The sequence below is a fragment of the Tursiops truncatus genome, chromosome 5, assembly GCF_011762595.2.
Source record: "Tursiops truncatus isolate mTurTru1 chromosome 5, mTurTru1.mat.Y, whole genome shotgun sequence".
NCBI lineage: Eukaryota > Metazoa > Chordata > Mammalia > Artiodactyla > Delphinidae > Tursiops > Tursiops truncatus.
This window is the reverse complement of record NC_047038.1, coordinates 48,627,122-48,647,982: the sequence shown is the minus strand read 5'-3', so window position 1 is coordinate 48,647,982 and position 20,861 is coordinate 48,627,122.

The window sequence follows — 20,861 nt, the reverse complement described above, 5'->3', positions numbered from 1 at the left end:
TCCGTTTTAGCCTGATAGCCTCAAGGCAGAAGCCATTCTATTAAGAGAGAAGCAGGGAGTGACAAGTCAAATAAAAGAGACTTGAGAGCTAGATCTAGAAAAGAGCTTTTGGATTAAAACTCTCAACAAATTAGGGATAGAAGGAAGTAACTCAACATAATAAAGGTCATGTATGATAAACCTACAGCTAACATCATACTCAACTGTGAAAAGCTAAAAAGCTTTTCCTCTAAGATCAGGAACAAGAGAAGGATGCCCACTCATCACTTCTATTCAATATAGTACTGGAAGTCCTAGTCAAAGCAGTTGGACAAGAAAAAGAAAAGACATCTAAGTTGGAAAGGAAGAAATAAAATTATCTCTATTTACAAATGACATGATGTTATATGTAGAAAACTGTAAAGCCTACACAAACACACACACACACACAAAATTGTTAGAACTTATGAACAAATTCAGTAAAGTTACAGGATACAAAATGAACATACAAAAATCAGTTGCATTTCTATACACTAACAACAAACTACCCAAAAAAGAAATAACTTCAAAACAACATCACAAAAATAAAATACTTAGCAATAAATTTAACCAAGGAGGTGAAAGATATGTACATTGAAAACCATAAAACACTGATGACAGAAATTGGAAATACATGAATAAATGAAAAAATATCTTGTGTACATGGATTGAAAGAATTACATTGTTAAGATGTCCATAAAAATCCCTATTTGATCACAATCCCTATCAAAATTCCAGTGGCATTTTTCACAGAATTAGAAAAAGCAATCCTAGAATTCATATGGAACCACAAAAGACAAAAAATAGCCAAAGCAATCTTGAGCAAAGAGAACAAATTTGAAGTCATCATACCACCTGATTTCAAAATATACTATAGAGCTATAGTAGTAAAAGCAGCATGGTACTGGTATTAAAACAGAAACATAGATCTATGTTACAGAATAGAGAGCCCAGAAATAAGTTCACACATTTACGGTCAATTGATCTTTAACAAAGGTGTCAAGAATACACAATGGGAAAGGATGGTATCTTCAGTAAATGTTGTTGGAAAACTTGTTTTCCAACAGAAGAATTAAATTGGACACTCATCTCACTCCATATACAAAAATCAACTCAAAGTGGGTTGAAGACTTAAATGTAAGACCTGAAATCATAAAATGATTACAAGAAAAATCTTCTTGACATTGGTCTGGGCAATGATTTTTTGGATATGACCCCCCCCCCAAGCACAGGCAACAAAACAGAAATAGACAAAAGGGATTGTATCAGACTAAAAAGCTTCTGTACAGCAAAGGAAAGAGTCAACAGACTGAAAAGACTACCTACAGAATGGGGAAAATATCTGCAAACCATACATATGATGGAGGTTAATATCCAAAATATATAAAGAACACAAGCAACTCAATAGCAAGAAAACAAATAACCCAATTTAAAAATGGGCAAAGGCCCTGAATAGATATTTCTGAAAAGATATACAAATGGCCAATATATATATGAAAAGATTCTAAACATCAGTAATCACCAGGGAAATGCAAATCAAAACCACAGTGAGATATTGCCTCACACCTGTTAGAAAGGCTATCATCAGAAAGAAAAAAAATAAGTGTTGGCAAGAATGAGGATATGTGGATATGCCTCAGGTAGATATGGAATGCCTCATTCACTATCATGATGTGTCACACATTACCTTTGCTTTACAGCTTATGAAATGGGGCATTGGCTCATATCTATGGAATTCACTGGCTTTCCATCTACCAAATCATCCAGAAGCAACTACACAGATAGATTGGTGGAATAGAATATTGATTGAAAAGGCTGACAGTGCCTTGAAGACTGGGATTCTGTCCAGTGAGATGTATTCTTGGAGTGTCTGACCAGTTTATGATTCTCCCATATCCAGAATATAAAGGCCTTGGAATTAAAACGGTGGAAAGAAAATGGCCTCTTCTTATTATCCCTAAAGGTCTACTTGTCAAGTTATGCTTCCCATCCCTGCAATGCTTGGATCTGATGGTTTTGAGGTCTTAGTTCATAATGGAGGAAAGTGTCTAGCAGTAACCACTAAAGGTTGCATTGACTAGAAGTTGTGGATATCACTAGTCATTTGGGTTCTTCATACCAGTAAAATGACAGTTAAGAAAGGGAGTTACTATATTGTCTGGGGTGATTGATCCTGATCATCAGGAACAAGTAAGGTTGCTGCTACACAACAGGGTCAGGAGGAGATTTTTGGAACCCAGGGCATTTTATGAGACCTCTCTTAGTCCTTCAGTGCCTAGAGATCAAAGTAAATGGAAGACTAAAGCAACTCAGCACCATCAAGACCGCTGATGTTTCATTCCCTCAGGAATGGAGATTTGGGTTATTCCATCAAGTAAAGAACTATCACCAGCTGAGATTTGGCTGAGCACAGGGAGCGTGGGGCCACCAGTTACGGAACCGAGGATCGTAATAGCTATGCGTTTTCTTTTTTGATTGCTATATATAGAAGTATTTACCAATTTCTTTTTTTCCTCCTCATTGTATTAAGAGTGTTGGTGGTAGTTACCTTATAATGTAGTCTTTAAAATAAATAAGGGAATTGTAACTGAACTACAAGAGTAGTGAACATGACCCAGAGATGGATAGTTACTGATAAGACTGGGTTTCCTGGTTTGGGGAGAGGATGAACATGTCATTTTTCATGTGAGCGATAATTGGATCATATTCAGCAGAAGAAAAACGTTTCTGTCTTACTGCTTTGAAGTTTTAAGTATATGTATAAGGTTATATAGGATCACTGAGTATCCAAAAGAGCAGACAGTGCCACATATTGTTGGATCTCAGTGCTATTCCTGCCCATTTAGGCTGTCCCCCAGATGTAGGATCTAGTTTATAGGATAGATTTAGAAGGTGAGAGGCAAAGGTAAACCATTCTTCTCTGGTAGCAGCTCCTGGCAGGCACATGGCCAGACAGCAGACATGAAATCTGCAGTGGCTTCCTGTGAACTCCTGCAAAACACCTGCTACCATGCTGCAGGCAGTAGGGTCCATCAGTGTCAACTTCTCTGCTTCCCTGCTCTTTCTGAGCTCCTAAAAATCAGGAGCGAGTTTCTTGACGTTTTTCGTCTAGTTCTTCCAAAAGTTTCTAAGCCCTTAATTTACTGTCTTAATTCTCTTCCTATTTAAAATAGCCAGTGATTTCTGGTCTCCTGACCAACTGCTGATAAATACCTGTTTCCTCTTTTTTTTCTCCTCTATACCACACTACACCTATTTTGTGTTTAGCTCTCTGGGATGTGATTTAGGAAAGTCAGTAGAAGAAATGGCATAGCTATATTTGGTAACTACTTCCTATATCGCAAAGCACCCCAAATTTAGTAGCATTCAACACCAAATATTTTATTATACTCACAAATTCCATGGGCCAAGAATTTTGACATGAAAACACCATGGCTTGTTTCTGCCACATCACATTTTGGCCTATCTGGGAAGATGCATAATCTGAAGTTAACTCCACAGCTGGTTACTGAAATCATCTGAAGGTTTGTTTACTCACGTGCCTGGAACCTGGGCTGGGAGGACTTGATGACTAGTATTGCGGGCTGCAAGGAGCACAGGTGGCCTCTCCACAAGGCTTAGCTTCCCCACAACATGGCAGCCTCAGGGTAGCCAGACTTCTCAGGGATGGCTCAGCACTCCAAGCCTGAGCCAGCAAACAAGGTGGGAGCTGCATCCCCTTTCATGACCAAGGTGGGAGCTGCATCCCCTTTTATGACCCAGGTGGGAGCTGCAACCCCTTTTAAGACCCAGCATTAGAGATCACACAGCATTACTTCCACTAAACTGTCTTAGTCAATTAGAGCCAGAAGGCCATCAAGAGCCAAGGGGAGGTGCATAGACTCTCAACTACATGGGACTAATGTCTACACGTTTCAAACCTTCAGTACCATCTGATTGAGAAGACAGAACTGCTACACCTGCAGTTGTAGTTCCTCTTACCTGGATGCTCTCTCATTATCCAGATCTCAATACAAATTTCATCCCTGCAGAGAACCCTGATCTGACACCACAGAGAAGAGTGGTTAAGCACACTGACCATGAAGCCAGCAGCTCACTGAAAGCCCCAGCTCCACTACATATGAGCTGAGTGGCCACAGCAATTATTTACTCTTTCTGTATTGGAGTGTCTACACCTGTAAGAAGATGACAGTGATACCTACTTTAGAAGCTTGGTTGAAGACTTGTAGTGGATTGAATGGTGGCCCTCAACAAAAGATCTTTTCCACCTGGAACATGTGAACGTGACTTTACTTGAAGAAAGGGTTTTAGCAAGTGTATTTAGATTAAGAATCTTGAGATGGGATCGTCCTGGATTAGGGTGGGCTCTTAACCCATTAACAAGTGCCTTTATCAAGAGAACAATTATGTTTGACTTCATAAATAAGTGCTATATGAGAGTTACCTATCTTTACTTATCTCTCCTTCCATCGCTCAATCCCATGACTTTGTTTTATAGTACCTATCAATAGTTCAAATTTTCTTGTTTCTTTACTTATATATAGAATGTAAATATAAGCACCTTGATAGTAGGGTCCTTTTCCATCTTTTTCACTGTTGTATCCTCAGTCTTTTAAAACATGATAGTAGGGCTTCCCTGGTGGCGCAGTGGTTGGGAGTCCGCCTGCCGGTGCAGGGGACACGGGTTCGTGCCCCGGTTCGGGAAGATCCCGCATGCCGCGGAGCGGCTGGGCCCGTGAGCCATGGCCGCTGGGCCTGCGCGTCCGGAGCCTGTGCTCCGCAGCGGGAGAGGCCACGACAGTGAGAGGCCCACGTACCGCAAAAAAAAACAAAACAAAAAAAAAACACATGATAGTAGATATTAGATGATCATTATTTACTGAAAAAAATGAGTAATCAAATGGATCTAAAAAAATCACAGAAAAAAGTAGATGCTAAACTATAGAGTCAAATAGGATTTCAAATGGGAGATACGTAGTGTAGTGGAATAGTTTAAAAGTCTTCACGAAGGAGGTGGAAATTGAGGTGGGATTTAAGGACAGTGAGAGTTCAATGTGGGGAAAGTGTATTGAAGGTTGGAAGCAAGTCTTATTCATCTTTATATTCCCATTTTACAATATGAGTGTCTGGCATATAAAATATACTCATAATATATTTTTAAATGGAATTTAGGAAAGAAACATTCCAGGAAGTGAGTAGTATGAGCACCATATAGAAGGATTCTATGAGGAATAAATATGTAAGTAAAACAGGAACAATTAAATGTTCTGAACCCATTTACTTGACTGAAGTAGGATTGAAAATCCTTTTCTTACATAATCTCCTACAATTTATTTACTACTGATTCCATTTGACTTAGAAGGAGCCTCTGTTGTCCTGGAAATGTGCCCACAAGGAAGAGAAACCCCTAATAGTTACCAAAACCAATGCCTACTCCAATTTGCTGTTCTGAAGATAGATAGCTCTTCTAGCATTCTTAATCTCTGCTTACGAAACTAATGACTTTTCAGTTGGACTGCTCGTCACAACTTTCTTCTTTCCCATGCATTAGAATGAATCTTCCCTTAAGTAAATCAGGCTGTTTTTCCTTTGCTTTCTTTTTTATAGCTCTTTCTGTTGGCTGCACATACGGTTATTGCTTCTTAAGGAAAAACAAACCAAACATGAACTCTTTCTGTATTTTCTGTGGCTCCAAGCTATTCCTTTTCAAAAACAATTTCCTTTTATTAATAGGTGAGTGAATTGAACTGATTTTCCAACTCAATTTCTAAGCATTTTACCACACTTCTAATTTAAATCTTCCTTTATTGTTATGACAGACCAGCAGACCATTTTCCTTTTTTGTCTCAGTTGTGCAATGACCTGTATGAATAAAACTACTTTAAAAAGATGCCATAACAAGTGATCAGAATTGTAAACATTTTAAATCAACGTACACTGAAAAATAACTCTCCAGAAAGGGCAAGGATCTACCAGAAACACAATTGTAAAAATGAAATCATAAAAAGGACACATTACAGTAAAATATAAAAATACAACTATAAATATAAATAATTTTGCTTCCTGAATAATGTTTTTCCTCTGTTTCGTTTTATCTCATCTCTATGATGAAATAGTGTTGAATTTTAATGAGGAAGAGAAAAGTTAAAGCTAGTTTAAATATAGGCTTTTTTTTTTTAACAGTAGCATCTTCTGGGCTTCCCTGGTGGCGCAGTGGTTGAGAGTCCGCCTGCCAATGCAGGGGACACGGGTTCGTGCCCCGGTCCGGGAAGATCCCACGTGCCGCAGAGCAGCTGGGCCTGTGAGCCGTGGCCGCTGAGCCTGTGCGTCCGGAGCCTGTGCTCTGTGGCGGGAGAGGCCACAGCAGTGAGGGGCCCGCGTACCGCAAAAAAACCAAAAAGAAACCCCAAAACAATAGCATCTTCTTTTGGCCTCGGTTTCATCATCTGTAAAATGGAGATAGTTATGTGACTGTCTCTTGGATCAATTCACTGATACATGATTTTGTGGGTTTTGTTTTATTTTATCTCATTCCTTGACACTGTGTTGAGATGGGGATGTTTACTAAAGGGAAATGAATAGACATGACATTGAAATATAGAGCCAGTCTAATGATTTGCTTTTTAAGTTTTTAAAGGACACTAGCTAAGTTTACCTAAATTGGAAAGCAAAGCATGAAACTCATCTTTATAAGAATTAGCAGAGTGGTTCATCCTCAAGAAATGCTCTGTAGAGCACGAGGCTGCAAAATGGGAATAGGTCTTGCAAAGATTCTGCTTTAATTCACGCTAGTGAGCAGTCTCCATAAAGGGCCAGAGTGGATCTGCTTGGGCATGTGGTGCCCAGGCTGGGCTATAGTGACAACCCCTGATCAACAGAGGTGTCACCTGTAGCACACATCTTTTACAAGGTCTGAGCTTATTTCACTCCAGGGCCTTCCTGTATCACTCCCTGGTTCTGTAATTAAGTTAGGCACCTAGAGAGTCATATTATTATTACTTTTTCTACACCTGGGATGTCACTTAGTTGAGTCCTGCAGTGTTTACTTAGATGGAGCAACGGAGAGCAGCAAGTCCAATTTACCATCGTCTAGTCTCCGATGAAATGGTGAATTCTCTTTTGGGTGGTAGGACATCAGCTCAGTGAAATTGTAAATGGCCACTTACCTCTTGGAAGGGACTCATTGCTCGTCTGTTTTCCCTTTGTCTCCCATAATAGGACAGTAAACAATTCAAGGGCAGGGTTATTTGTTCTTTTTTGATTCCTTGGTTCTTCACCAAGCATCTCCCAGCACACACCTACAGGCCTATTTAAATAACAGTTATCCCACACTGAATCAGAGCAAATAAGAAAGCTTACTGTAGATTCATTTCAAACCCCAGTGAACAGGAAAGTCAAAACCTGGGAAATAAAGCTAAAAACTAACTCAGCCTCTCTCAAGCTCCAATAACAACTCGTACAGGCCAATGGCAAGTAGTGTCTGAAATATTAGTATCACTTCAAACTGTCGAATCACTTTTTCATCTTAATTTAGAGATAGATCTCTTATGTACTCAGTCAGTCATTGAGTGATTAAGGAGAGTTAATAAAGTATTATTTCTAAATACTGTACCAAAATTAACTCATTTATCAAAACAGCATGAGGTAGATAATATTACGATCTCCATTTTACAGGTGACGTAACAGACGTGTAAATGTTCGGAACTGCCCAGAGTCACACAGCTAACAGTGAGACCAGAGAGAATTGATCCTAGGCAGTTTAGGTTAGAAACCCCAAACTCTTAGCATGTAGGCTCTTTGGACATCCGCTTATTGAAATATAAATTTAAAGAGCATGTTTTGAAGTGTTCTCCCAATTTTGTTCCCATTGGAACATTATGGGAATTTCTCTATTCCCAGTATGCCCTTTTCCCTATCCCTGCACCTTGTCTAACATTATGTCCTTGGGAAAAGAGCGGGAGTAGGTCTAAGAAGTTATGACATAGGGAGATTGCTTGGCCATAGAGAAGGAAGAGGGAAACCGTATTCTTGTCTCTCTGGGAGATTATGGAGAGATGAAGGAGACAAAATGGGAACAAACAGAGTTGAGCCACTTGTGTGTTAATCTCTGTTCAGACAGAAGTCTGAGATGAGGGGGTAGGTTAGATAAGATGTGGGTAAAGCTAATAGCGGTGGGAATTTGCCCTGCCTCTAGATAAAAACTTTGGGAACCTGAATGTTAGGATCCCCTTGCAACACCCTTAGGAAACCACATGGTTAGATGACTTAGTGTTCTCGAATCATGGAAGGAACCCTGAAGTTCCCACAGGCTTCCCTAAGGTTCACGTTGAGGCCACTGAAAGCGTGATGAAAGTGATTACCAGAACCCAAAATGCAGGTGGACCACCTGAGTCTGGGTCAAAGTGGCAGGGATAGCTGGTCCTTGGGAGTCTGCAGGACCAATGAGCATGACCATGAGGCTGAATCAGCAGCAGGGAGCCCCAGGACCTGATCGGGCTGGGCAAGAAGGACCAAGAGATATACAAATCGCAGACTTCAGTAGCAAATGCCAGTAGTACATCTACAGAGAGGGTCAGATCATGAAAACCCCAGCAGCGCAACTAGGGGCCAGCAAGGCACCCGGGCCCCCCATTTTTACCATTTTTTAAAAGTTAGAAATACTAAGACGAGATTTTTAAAGGCCTTATAGGTTACGTGCAAATGCTACCTTGAAGAGAAGTAGCTGGAAGAGGGCCCAAATCTGAAAAAAAAAAAAGAAAGAAAAGAGTCATTTTAAATAGGGTGAATTACCTTGAGAGACATTTTAAATTATTCCATTATATCCTGATTGAATTAAAATTAAAGTTTTATTTCCTACTACTTATTGCAGTCAGACTCATGAGGAAGATCAATGAAAAGAAATAAATAACTACCTTTTCTTCACCCTGGTAGTGTAGTGTTTAAATTTTGATTTGTCTGCAGAATTTTCTTTAAAACATGCAGGGCTCTGCATCGATCTCTATTGTATGAGCAGAGTGCAGTGTAATGTCACTTTTAAACTTTTTTTTTCTAAGGGTGCACATCAGTTTAGAAATTAGTTCCTACTACAGGTAGAAAGGGCACCATACATTTTCAACCCTCTTGAACGTTCTTAAAAAGTTGGCAAAAATTTCTAAAATATTAAGTAAATGCTAAGCTTATCACATTTGATAAAACCTCTAAACGTTTAGGGATCAAATCTTGCTAAAATTCAATTGACCTTATTATTATATGTTAGTTTGGTTATCTGTTGCTGCATAATAAGCTGCCCTAAAACTAATGGCTTAAAATAACAATGATTTATTCACTCACAGTTCTGCATTTTGATCTGGGTGCAGCTGGGTGGATTTCCTGCTCTTCTTGCCTGGGCTCGTTCATGGGGCTACAGATATCAATGATCTCCCTTGCCATTTGGTCTCCAGTTGGGTTTGGTCAATGGTAGGAACCAGTTCTAGATGGCAGAGAGGGAAGAAAGTAAGGTAGAACCTGTTTTTTGGCCTTCGGCTTTCTCCTTGCAGGACTGCTGTGTGGCCACAGCTCCCACTGAGCAGCCTTCTACAATCACAGCTATCATCTCTGGGTTCTGGGATCTGTCCCCTCTTTGTGTACTTTTCAACTTTGAGGGTGTTAATGGCGCTCTGTTGTAGTAGTCCTGCTTCTTTACCTTTCATGCTGCCCACACTTTTATAAATTGTCCCTTGATTAAATTTGTCATAAACAGCCAGTTTGAATGTGCTCTTTCCTGGCAAGACCTTGACATTTGGAACATGTCTTAGCATTGGAAATGTAGTGAATCAGAAGGATAAACTATCTTCTATTCTCCAGGGCTTTAGTCCATGCTATATCACATAAGTCAGATAAGCAAAGGAGCTTGCATTTTAATGGAGGATGTATAACATAAACAGGATAAATAAACAAAATCCATAGCAGTTTAGATAGTGATTAAGTACTAAGAACAACAACAGACTAATGAAAAATGGATGGGAGTTAGAAACTGCAGGCAGAGGAGTTTCAAAACTTTAAAATATTTATGTAAGCTAGAATTGAAACTCTTTGAGAAGGGAACTTTTTCTAGCTTAGTGTTGTTTCCCTAGCTCCTAGAATAGTGACATAGTGGATCCTCAATAAATATTTGTTGAATGAATGAATGAGTATACATACAAATGCATTCATTCATTCATTCAGTTAATATTTGTTGAATGCCTACTTTGCTAGACACTCAGGATAATGTAAAATGACAGAAGTTCTTGCCTTTGAGTAGACAACTAATATCTTGTCCATCCAATAGTATTATAATTTCCTTATAATGGATTTCATTTCCTGAACTTCTTTTAATTACCAGCACGTGCTGTGGCCCTCTACACATAATGCAATAAGCAGTGAACTTAGTCAAAACTCTTACAAGTGAATGAGTCAATCGATTTTAACAATAACATAGATTTATTGCATTGACTCACAGATAAGACAAATTTAGTTCAGGGTCCGGTTGCAGCCAGGCTCTCAGGAAGCATTAGGTATTGGTCTCTTTCCTTCTCCTGGTACTCTTTTCCTCTTTTACTTGTTGTAAGCTTAATTTTCAGCTGTTCTTTTCAGCTGTTCATGGGTGGTAGAAATTGACTCATGTGCAGCCTCAGGCTTACAACCTCCTACTTTGTAAACGTCTGCAGGAAAACATTTCTTTCCTAAGAGTTTTCGCAAAAGTTCTGGATACATCTTTCATTGGCCCACTGTGAGTCACATGCCAATCTTTGAACAAGCAATTGCAGTCAGAAAAAAGGAAATCTCTGATTAGCCATGTCTGGCTCACACGTTACCCCTGGATTCAGTAGTGAGGTTCAAACCACCCAAATCACTTGGACTTAGAGAAGGTTCTAAGAAAAATTGGGTTTGTATTACCAAAGAGAGGAATGGATGCTGGTCAAACAAAAACAGCAGATGTCCCAAATAGTTTACTAAAAAGCTTTATACTTTATATTTTAATATTCTAGTTAAAGCTTCTAATTTGGACTAACTGGGAGTGGAAATTTTGGCTAAATTCATAGCAACATTTTTTAAAAGTTTCTGTTTATTTTAAATGAATGTAGTGTAACAGAACAAATTCACAAAGCATTGCTTCCACTTCTTTGACGCTAATTGCTCTAAAGAATACATGGAAAGAGTTTATAATTAGCATGTCCTTTATTTCTGTAAAAGAAAGGATCCTTCTAAAGTATTTGGGAATGGTTGAAAATGTGGTTCTTTGAGTGGTTTTAAACACTTTACTGCTTTTCTTCTTACACTATTAATTTATTTAGCCAAATTATCACAGATTCTGAATTAATGAGGTGTTAGTACATATGTAGATGGTGTTATCCGGTTCGCTTTAGATAATCCTCAAGGGGTAGTGTTCCCTCACTGGGAAAGTTGAGCAAATGTTTGCTGAATCTTTTTAGAGCAAAAGCTTTAAAGATTAGCCCACTTATTTATTTAAATCATATAAATTTAGTTTGAAGCATAGACTTTTTTTTTTACTCAAGACAAAGTAGGTCTTGCTTATTTTAGATCTCTTCCTTTACAGCATTTCCTTACTGCCACTTGGAACAGTGTACCTCTAAGTGTCATTAAAGTGTGGGCCCTCTACAACCACAAATGTGCAAGAAACCAAGGTCAGAAATTGAGATTATTTAGAAACTTTTATAGCGATTAAATATTTTTGCAACATCCAAGTGCATACTCAGTGCATTAATCTTGTTGAACATGGTATGGACCAGATCAGGTGGTTCTTGAACTTGTGCCAAGAACTGCATCCTAATAATGCAAAATGGACCATATTGTGTTACCACAATGTCGGACCACATATCATTTGTAAAGGATTGAAAAAAAAAAAGGAAACCTTGTTTTTCACCTCAGATAGTTTGAAAAGAATTGAACAAAAAAATTTTGTTTGAGGGCTTCCCTGGTGGCGCAGTGGTTGAGAGTCCGCCTGCCGATGGGGACACGGGTTCGTGTCCCAGTCCGGGAAGATCCCACATGCTGCGGAGCGGCTGGGCCTGTGAGCCATGGCCGCTGAGCCTGCACGTCCAGAGCCTGTGCTCCGCAACGGGAGAGGCCACAACAGTGAGAGACCCACGTACCGCAAAAAAAAAACCCCAAAAAACAAACAAAAAAAACTACCAAGGCAGTGAAGAATTACTCAGCTCAAATGTGGAAGAAGATAGCATTATGCAAGGCCTCAAATGATTCCAGCAATTTTTTAAAATGCAGTGTTTGGAACCCAAAAAAACATTATACAGGCATATGAGGAACAAGACAATGTGATTAAAGATCAAAATAAACATTATTTAATATAAATAGGTTTACTGATAATCCAGATAATGGATTCCTTAGTTATGGAATTTAAAATAACTATGCTTAATATGCTTTAGAAATAAAAATTGGGAATTCTGTTAGAACTGTAGCGTATTTTATATAAGTACCAAGTGAAAATTATACAACTGAAAGATACAAAAACTGTATTAAGAATTCGACGAATGGATTTATCAGCAGATTAGACTCTGCTCAGAAAGAAAGTTAGTGAAATAGAAAAATAGAAATTGCCTCCGATGAAAACATACAGAATGCAGCAAGGAGTGGCAACATGATAGAGAACACACCACACAAAATATGAAAACATATGAGATACAGTGACAATATCTATGTATGTGTAATTAGTCCCGGAAGGAGAGAGGAGAGATAATGAAGCTGAATAATATTTGAAGATTAAATGGCAGTGAATTTTTCGAAATTCATAAAAGCTTTCAAGCCACAGATTCAAGAGGCACCATGAATCTTAAACTAGAAAAATATAAACAAAACCACACTGAGGCACATCACAGTCAAATTGCTGAAAACCCTCCAAATTAAGAAAATCTTCAAAACAGCTAGAAAAAAATAATGTTACCTTCAAAGATCGACAGCAGATTTCTCAACAGAAGCAACTGATGAAGAAAGTGAATGAAATGAAATTTCAAATTGTAAAAAAACCAGAAAAACTGTCAACCTACAGTTATATACTCTGTGGAAATTGTCTTCAAAAATAACAGTGAAATAGGAATTTCCAGACAAACGAAAACTGGGAGAATTTATCACCAGTATATGACCCCAGAGAAAATAAGGATATTCTGCAGGCAAAAGGGAAATGATCATATTTAGAAGCTGAGAGTTGCAGGAAGAGATGAAGAGCTGCGTAAAAGTAAACATGTGGATAAGTCTAAATAAATACTGGTGGTGTAAAACAATAGAATTCCTTATGGGGTTTGAAATACAAAGAATTAAAATAGCAACAGGTATGGGGCTGAGAGGAGGGGTAAACAGAGATAAATGATGAAAGGCCTTTGCATGTCCAGGAAAAGGGGAAAAAGTCCTTATGTATATTAAAACTTGATGAGTCAAGGGCAATAGTTCTCAACCAAGGGCGATTTTGTCCTCTGAGAAACATTTGGCAATGTCTGGAGACATTTTTCATTGTCTCACAACTGAAAGGATGTGACTAACTTTCCATTGGTAGAAGCCAGAAGTGCTACGAAAATCTTATGATGCACAGGAAAACCTGTCTCGTAACAAAGGATTATCTGGGCCAAATTGTCGATAGTTCTGAGACTGAGAAAGCTAAATATAGAGTTATCACTGAAGGATTGAATAAGAGCATGATACTCAAGCCAATATAGAGGGAAAAATTGATATAAATAATAAATCATATGGGGGCAAAAAAGAGAAAAAAGGAAGATGGAGCAGGTGGGACAAATAGAAAGTAAACCAGATGATGGTAAATTTGAAATCAGTTCTATCAGTAATTGCGTTAAATATAGATGGACAGATTCTCCCACTTAAAATGATTGTATTACTGGATAAAATAAGCAACCGTGTGCCACTTACATTAAATATACCTTAAAATAAAACGAACACGTATAATGCAGAAAGATTTAAAGAATGTCGAATATATTTCTTGCAAAATAAATGAATTAAAAAGAACAATTTCAGCGGTTTCCTATTGCTTTCTACAAGCATTTATACATAGTAATTTTTTCTCTCTCTCCTTATCCAAACACGTTGTTCAAAGCCTTTTTGGGCCATGACAGTCAGCAGTAAGTGTAGATTCAATTTTGTGACAGATTATTGTCTTCATGCCTCAATAGACCATGAACTTCGTGAGGGCAGAGATTAGGTTTGTTTTTTATTTTTCTGCTATAAACATAGCCTACCTGGCATATAGCAAGTATTCTCTATATAGAATGATTGAAAATGTTTGTGCCATTTCCTTACCCCAGTAGTTCTCTAACTTTTGGGTCTCAGATCCTTTTACACTATTAAGAATCATTGAGGATTCCAAAGAGCTTGTGTAGTCATGTCTATTGATAATTTCCATATTCGATAATACAATTGAGAAATTTAAAAATACCTTTATTTATTAATTTAAAAATAGTAACCCTGTTATATGTTAACAAAAGTTACATATTAAACATAACTGTTTTCAAAAAAATGTAATGAGAATAATAACACTTTACCTTTTTTATAAATCTTTTGAATGTCTGGTTTAGTGGAATTCAGCTGGGTTCTTATAACTGCTTATGTATTGAATCTGCTGCAGTACATTATTTTGGTTGAAGTATATAAAGAAAATTCTGTCTTACAGAGACATGTAGTTGGAAAAGTGAAGAGTACTTTAATAGCCTTTTCAGAAATCAGTGGATGTTATTGTTTGATATTACACCAAAACTTGACAAGTAGTATTTTCTTAAAGGTTTATTGCATTATGCAGTTGGAAAACATATCAATTGCCTCTTCATACTCTGTTACTTGAAAATACATGCATCTGTTTTGGATTTTGAATGGATCATTTATCCATAAATCAGTCCTTTGGAAAACATTGATTCATCGAATTGTGGAAGATCTTTCAAATGTTGTTACATTTCATTGTGCAATACAAAAACCACATTCATTAATAACCAATTTCATCAGGAAATATTGTGAAGTGATCAAACTTATATTAAGTGATAGTTTCAAATATTCTAATTTTCATTTGAAAGCTCAAATTTTATCTTTGCAGCAATGGTTAACAGTTGTTTTCTTTAAAGTAACAGACTCACTTCATTCATTTTAAGAATATCTGCCATACACTAAAAAGTCTGAATAGCTGTAGTTTGTAATGTGTCAGTCATTTTTTTCCAAAGAAAAATGTGTTCTGTGGTAAAAAATAAGAAAGCAGCTATTTCAGCTTGCAACTCAAATAACCACACAGATACTTCTCCTGGAGATAAGTACTTTATTTCCCATTTTGTCAAATGGAAGATTAAAAAGGTATGTACTCAATGACCAGAATTTCATAAAATTAAAAATGTTAACTACTTCTTCAGGGACATTCTTAAAGAAACTGGCTTTTTTTTTTTTTTCTTCCTGTGAGTATATGGCAGTGAAGAATAGAATTACTAGCCAATAGTTTGGTCAGTTGGCCTTAATTTCTGCTAAGTAATCAACAGTTTTACTCAACATTGCTTTTGCACCATTAGTAAAAATGCCAACACGGTGTAAGAGGTAAATGATTTTCACCTCATGAGTTCTTTGAGAGTCTTGGGGGCTCCCAGAGGTTCCACAGGCCACACTTTGAGAAGCAGTGCTTTGCACATACATATCCAATGTAACCATTGAACCGGCTAGCTACTTGTCTCCATACACTTCTCACCTCCATGTTTGGGAATATCTCCATTAAAAATGGTCCTTTCTCTCACCTTTGCCTTCTTGAATGTGGTTTTATCCTCCCCAAGGCATGGTGCATTGATTGGCTGACCCTCAAATCAGATTTGATCACACCCACTCTGAGTCCTGACACTGTTTTGAACATGTGATATGATTCACATTGCGTGGGCTCTAATTGTGCCATCACTATTTTACTCTGAATGTTCTAAAGGGAGGGTGCTGTGTGCTATTTATCTTTGAAAACTACTTAGTGCCTAAGAAATGGTTCTGGACCTATTTTATGCCCCACATAAGTATTTATGCATTGAAATGAATCAAATATGATTTCACTAAAACTCATGGAATTAGCTCCAGGGGATTAGATTAATTTTACAAACCTGCATTTGCTTTATTTTAAGATAGCTACTTTTATCATTTACCCTAAAAAATAGCATTAAAATGATTAAACTTAGTGAACTGGGAGATTTAATGCCAAATGTGATGGTTTGGGCAGAGACTGAATATTCATTCCTTCACTCACTTCATTCATTATTCCTTCATTAAGCTTAGTTTTTAAACAAGGATTTATTTAACACTTACTATGTAGTAGCCATGGCAGATACAATGAGGAATAAGACACAGTGCCACATCCAAAGGGCTTACATTCATCAGAAACTGTATTATGATCCCCTACTAAGTGTAAGGATTTCTCTAGTCATTTGCTAGACAGAGTTCCTGCCATCAAAATGTATATATAGTGTAATTGAAGAGACACGTAAATCAGTAAATTAAAATACAGTATGTTGGACACTATTACTGAAACAGGAATAATAGATGGTGACAGTTCTGAAAGGGAGCATATAATTCTGTCTGGAGAAGTGGATGAAAGCATCACCATTGAGGTAACATTTGAACTACTTTAATTAAAAGAATTATGACAGGTGAAAAGGGAGACGAGGACAATTCTTGCAAAAAGTAATGATAGAAGCACGGAATCGTGATAGATCTTATTATGTTCACGGCATGGTTAAAGTCCAGTGGGCCAGGATCAGAGAATATATAGAAGGGACTGTCAGGAGACGAGGTTGGAGTGTAATTTGGACTTAGATTGTTCAAGGCCAAGGAAGTCATACTAAGGAGTTTGAATTTTATGTATGAGCATTAAGGATCCAATGCAAATTTTTTAAAAGAATAGTGATATGAATACCTCTGCTTTTTTTTTTTTTTTTTTTTTTTTTTCCTGTACGCGGGCCTCTCACTGCTGTGGCCTCTCCTGTTGCGGAGCACAGGCTCCAGATGCGCAGGCTCAGCGACCATGGCTCACGGGCCCAGCTGCTCCGCGGCATGTGGAATCTTCCCGGACCGGGGCACGAACCCGTGTCCCCTGCATCGGCAGGCGGACTCTCAACCACTGCGCCACCGGCAAAGCCCCACCTCTGCTTTTTTTGGTAGGTCAGTCTGATGACCAAGTAGAAATAATGAGTGTGGGTAGATAATGCAGACAGAAGGCTACTTAAAGCAACATGGCACAATTGTAAGTCAGAAATAATGGAAACTGAATCTAGCACATTACCAGTAAAGAGTGAAGAGAAAGAGCCAGATTTGGGAGGTATTTCTGAAACAAATAGAATTGATGTGACTTGGCAGTTGTTTGGATTGTGAGCTAGAGGTAGAAGTGGAGGATAGCACGAGTATTTGTACGTTGGGAAATTAGAAAAATGGAGGTGTTATTAGCCAAGATCAAACATGCAAGAAGTGGAACAGGTTAGCAAGATGGGGAGAAAGTTTCTATTTTAGATAGAAGCTGGACCTTAGAAACAAATAGTCCCGTGTCCCAGCCATAGTTGTTCAAACTATTGTGTATGATATTTTTATTTAATCTATAAAATGGATATGCTCATATTGTAGTAAAGAATTTGTCCTTGCCCAAAGAGAGGTCTGGCTTTCGTTTCTGGCCCTGGAAGGTAACTTCTAAACCTTTGGATCTCAAGTGATAGGAGTGTTTTTGTTGTTCATCATGGGCCCCTAGAACCACACCTGATAGTTTTATGTTAAAAAGGTGACTCATGATAGACCCCTTGGACCACATGGTATATCAGTCTATCAGTCAGTCAATCATACCAAGGTAACAAAGCCCCAGTAAAAATTCTGGACAGTGAAGCTCAGGTGATCTTCCCAGGTTGGCAGTATTTCACGTTTTTTGTCAAACATAAATGTTGGGAGGATAAAGCATCCTGAGGATAATGGGAGCTTCACATTTGGAGCCCTCTGAGAGCCCACCCTATACACCTCTTTGGCTGGTTCTAATTCATATTCTTTTTTTCTGTAATAAATCATATCTGTGAGTATAGTAGCTTTCAGTGTGTCCTGTGAAGCTTTCCAGGAATCATCAAACCTGAGGTTGATTTTGAGAAACTCCTGAACTTGCAGTTGGTGTCAGAAGTGAGGGTAGTTTTATATGAACTTCCCCCTCTAACTGTGTGTTTGGGTCCTAACTCCTTATTGTTGGGGTCAGAAGTCTTGGACAGACTTGGCAGTCGGAAAAATGTATCCATATCCTCACAGTTAGCTTAACTCCAGGTACTGACAGACTTGTTGTGAAGAGTAACTCATTTGTTCTACAAATGTTTGCACAAACTATGTAGTAGACATGGTGTATGGTGCTGGAGATAAAGCGATGAAAAGATATGCAGCCTCTGCCCTCATGGAGCATAGAATCCAGGATTAAGTGAGGTCAGGTATGTGCAACCTGACACAATGTTTGTATCCCTCCCCAAATTCATATGTTAAAATCCTAATCCCCAATGTGATGGTATTAGGAGGTTGGGCCTTTGGGAGGTAATTAGGTCATGAGGGTAGAGCCCTCATGAATGGGATTAATACGCTTATAAATGAGACCTCAGAGAGCTGTCTCGGCTTCTTTCTGCCATGGGGGATACAACAAGATAGCACTCTGTAGTCCAAAAGAGGACCCTCGTCAAAACTCAGCCATACTAGCACCCTGATCTCAAACTTCCAGCCGCCAGAACTGTGAGAAACAAAGTTCTATTATATATAAGCCACCCAGTCTATGGTACTTTGTTATAGCAACCTTTTAGTGTATAAGTATAAATACGGGGGTCATCAGCATCTAGATGGTATTTGAATTCATGAATATAGATGAGTGCATATCGAAAGGGTTTTTAGACAAGACCACTTGACTCAAGAAACAAAAAGTCTCTTCAAGCTCAAGGAAAACAGAAGATCTTAGAATAGAAGAGGCAGATTGTTCCATACCTGCTTCTCACCTGTAATTGACAGTGTACTGCTGAAACTCACAATCTGAAGTCATCAAAGTAATTTATTCCCAAGTGACTAGGTAACCGAAACCCATTAAAATATTTGAAGCAAAAAAGAGAAACACATATACAGAAAGAAAACTCTCCATGAAGAGTTAATAGGAAGCTACATCTTATTTTTCTGATAAACTACATATGACTAGATTATAACATGTTGCAAGTGTAAGTACTCCTTTGGCCCCAGTGATCTGGAACGAACATGACCCCATTTTTAACGTTTGTAATGGACATGTTAGCAAGAACACATTTTCTGAATTTTTCAAGTGAGATTTTCTGCTTTGAAAGCACTTTAGCATCCATTTCTGATCACTTTATAAATGTCATGGGCAAAACTAGAAGGAATTATTATATATTTCATGCCCAAATATAGTATGATAAAAAATAAGCCTAGAGAAAGGAAGTCATGGGCAAAACTTCAGGTGAAATTGATTTTTGCAGATGACTTCATGACTGGGAAGAAATTTAATTGTACCCATGTCATTTACTCTGGTTTCCTAGTACCCACATTGCAAAAGCTTATATAATAGGCCTTCGGAGGCCCTTATGTGATAGAGAGAGCTAGCAAGATTTCTCAGGATGATAAAGCATGTTCTCCAAGTGATTGCTGGGGAAAATTGGTAATTGACTAGAGCAACTAGAGTTGGTATTTCCCTTCCCTCCTTGTCTTCATTTGTTCTTCTGTTATTAAGTAATATTTCAGCCCCAGTCAGCAAGTGACCCAAATATGAAAACACTCTTCGATTTTGTCTTATGCACAAAGCTAAACACCTCTTGAAAACTTATTTTTTAGAAAATCAATTGCTGGAGAACAATACCGGGAACAATCTATAAATCACTAGACCAAACATCTCTGTCTTTCTAGTTTTGGAAAAGGTAAGGATAACATATATTTTTGAAAAGAAGACTCGTGCAATGCAGACTAACCACATTTTCAGCAAGCTAAAGCATTACATTACATATGCTAATAAATACGAAAACACTTAGCATTTCCCATTGTATTCAGCGGTCTCTGTCAGACCTAAACATCATAATGAGTGCAGGAAGAGTATAGTGAAATGAAGAGCTCTGCTTTGTTTTACACTTTCTACTGAACTTTTCAATTACAGAAATTATTTTTGTAGGGTTTTCTCTGCTGTGTAAACTTATATATCTCAATGCACAGGTTGGCTGTATTGAAACTGGATGATTAAAAGTAGGCAAATATTTAAAATGCACAGAGTATTATTAATGTGTTTATTCAACAAACATTTATAACAGGGGATTGTATTAAATTCTACATTAGGAAGACAATTCAAAAGTGAAAACCTTAACCACCAAAGAATCAGATCCTCACTGAGGGGTGAATTCCCATGGCCTGATTTCATGCCCATAGTTGGAGAACTAGAATCAAAAGTTGCTCAGAATAGCAGAAGTTTCAGCTTGAGTAGGTACAGTTCACTACATTGCCAACTCATATCTTATAGAATTGCTTTTGGGCTTTATTTAAATATTAAAAACTAAATCAGAAGTCCATGTTTTTCTTCACTTTTCAAAACTTTATTTACACTATCATTTTCAGGTCCTTTATCAGAATAAGGTTCTTCTTTCACCCACATCCATACTCACAAACACCCATAAACAATAGTTTATGTGTTTTCATGTGAGATTTTTTAATGAAGACATTGCAGTAATCATTGATGATCAAACTTAAAATATTAGTAACGCTGATTTTTAATACATTAAGCAAATTTAAAAAGTAATGTTGATACACTGAATCGTTACTTCTTTCCTTTTGATTAATTAGATTCTATTGAAAAG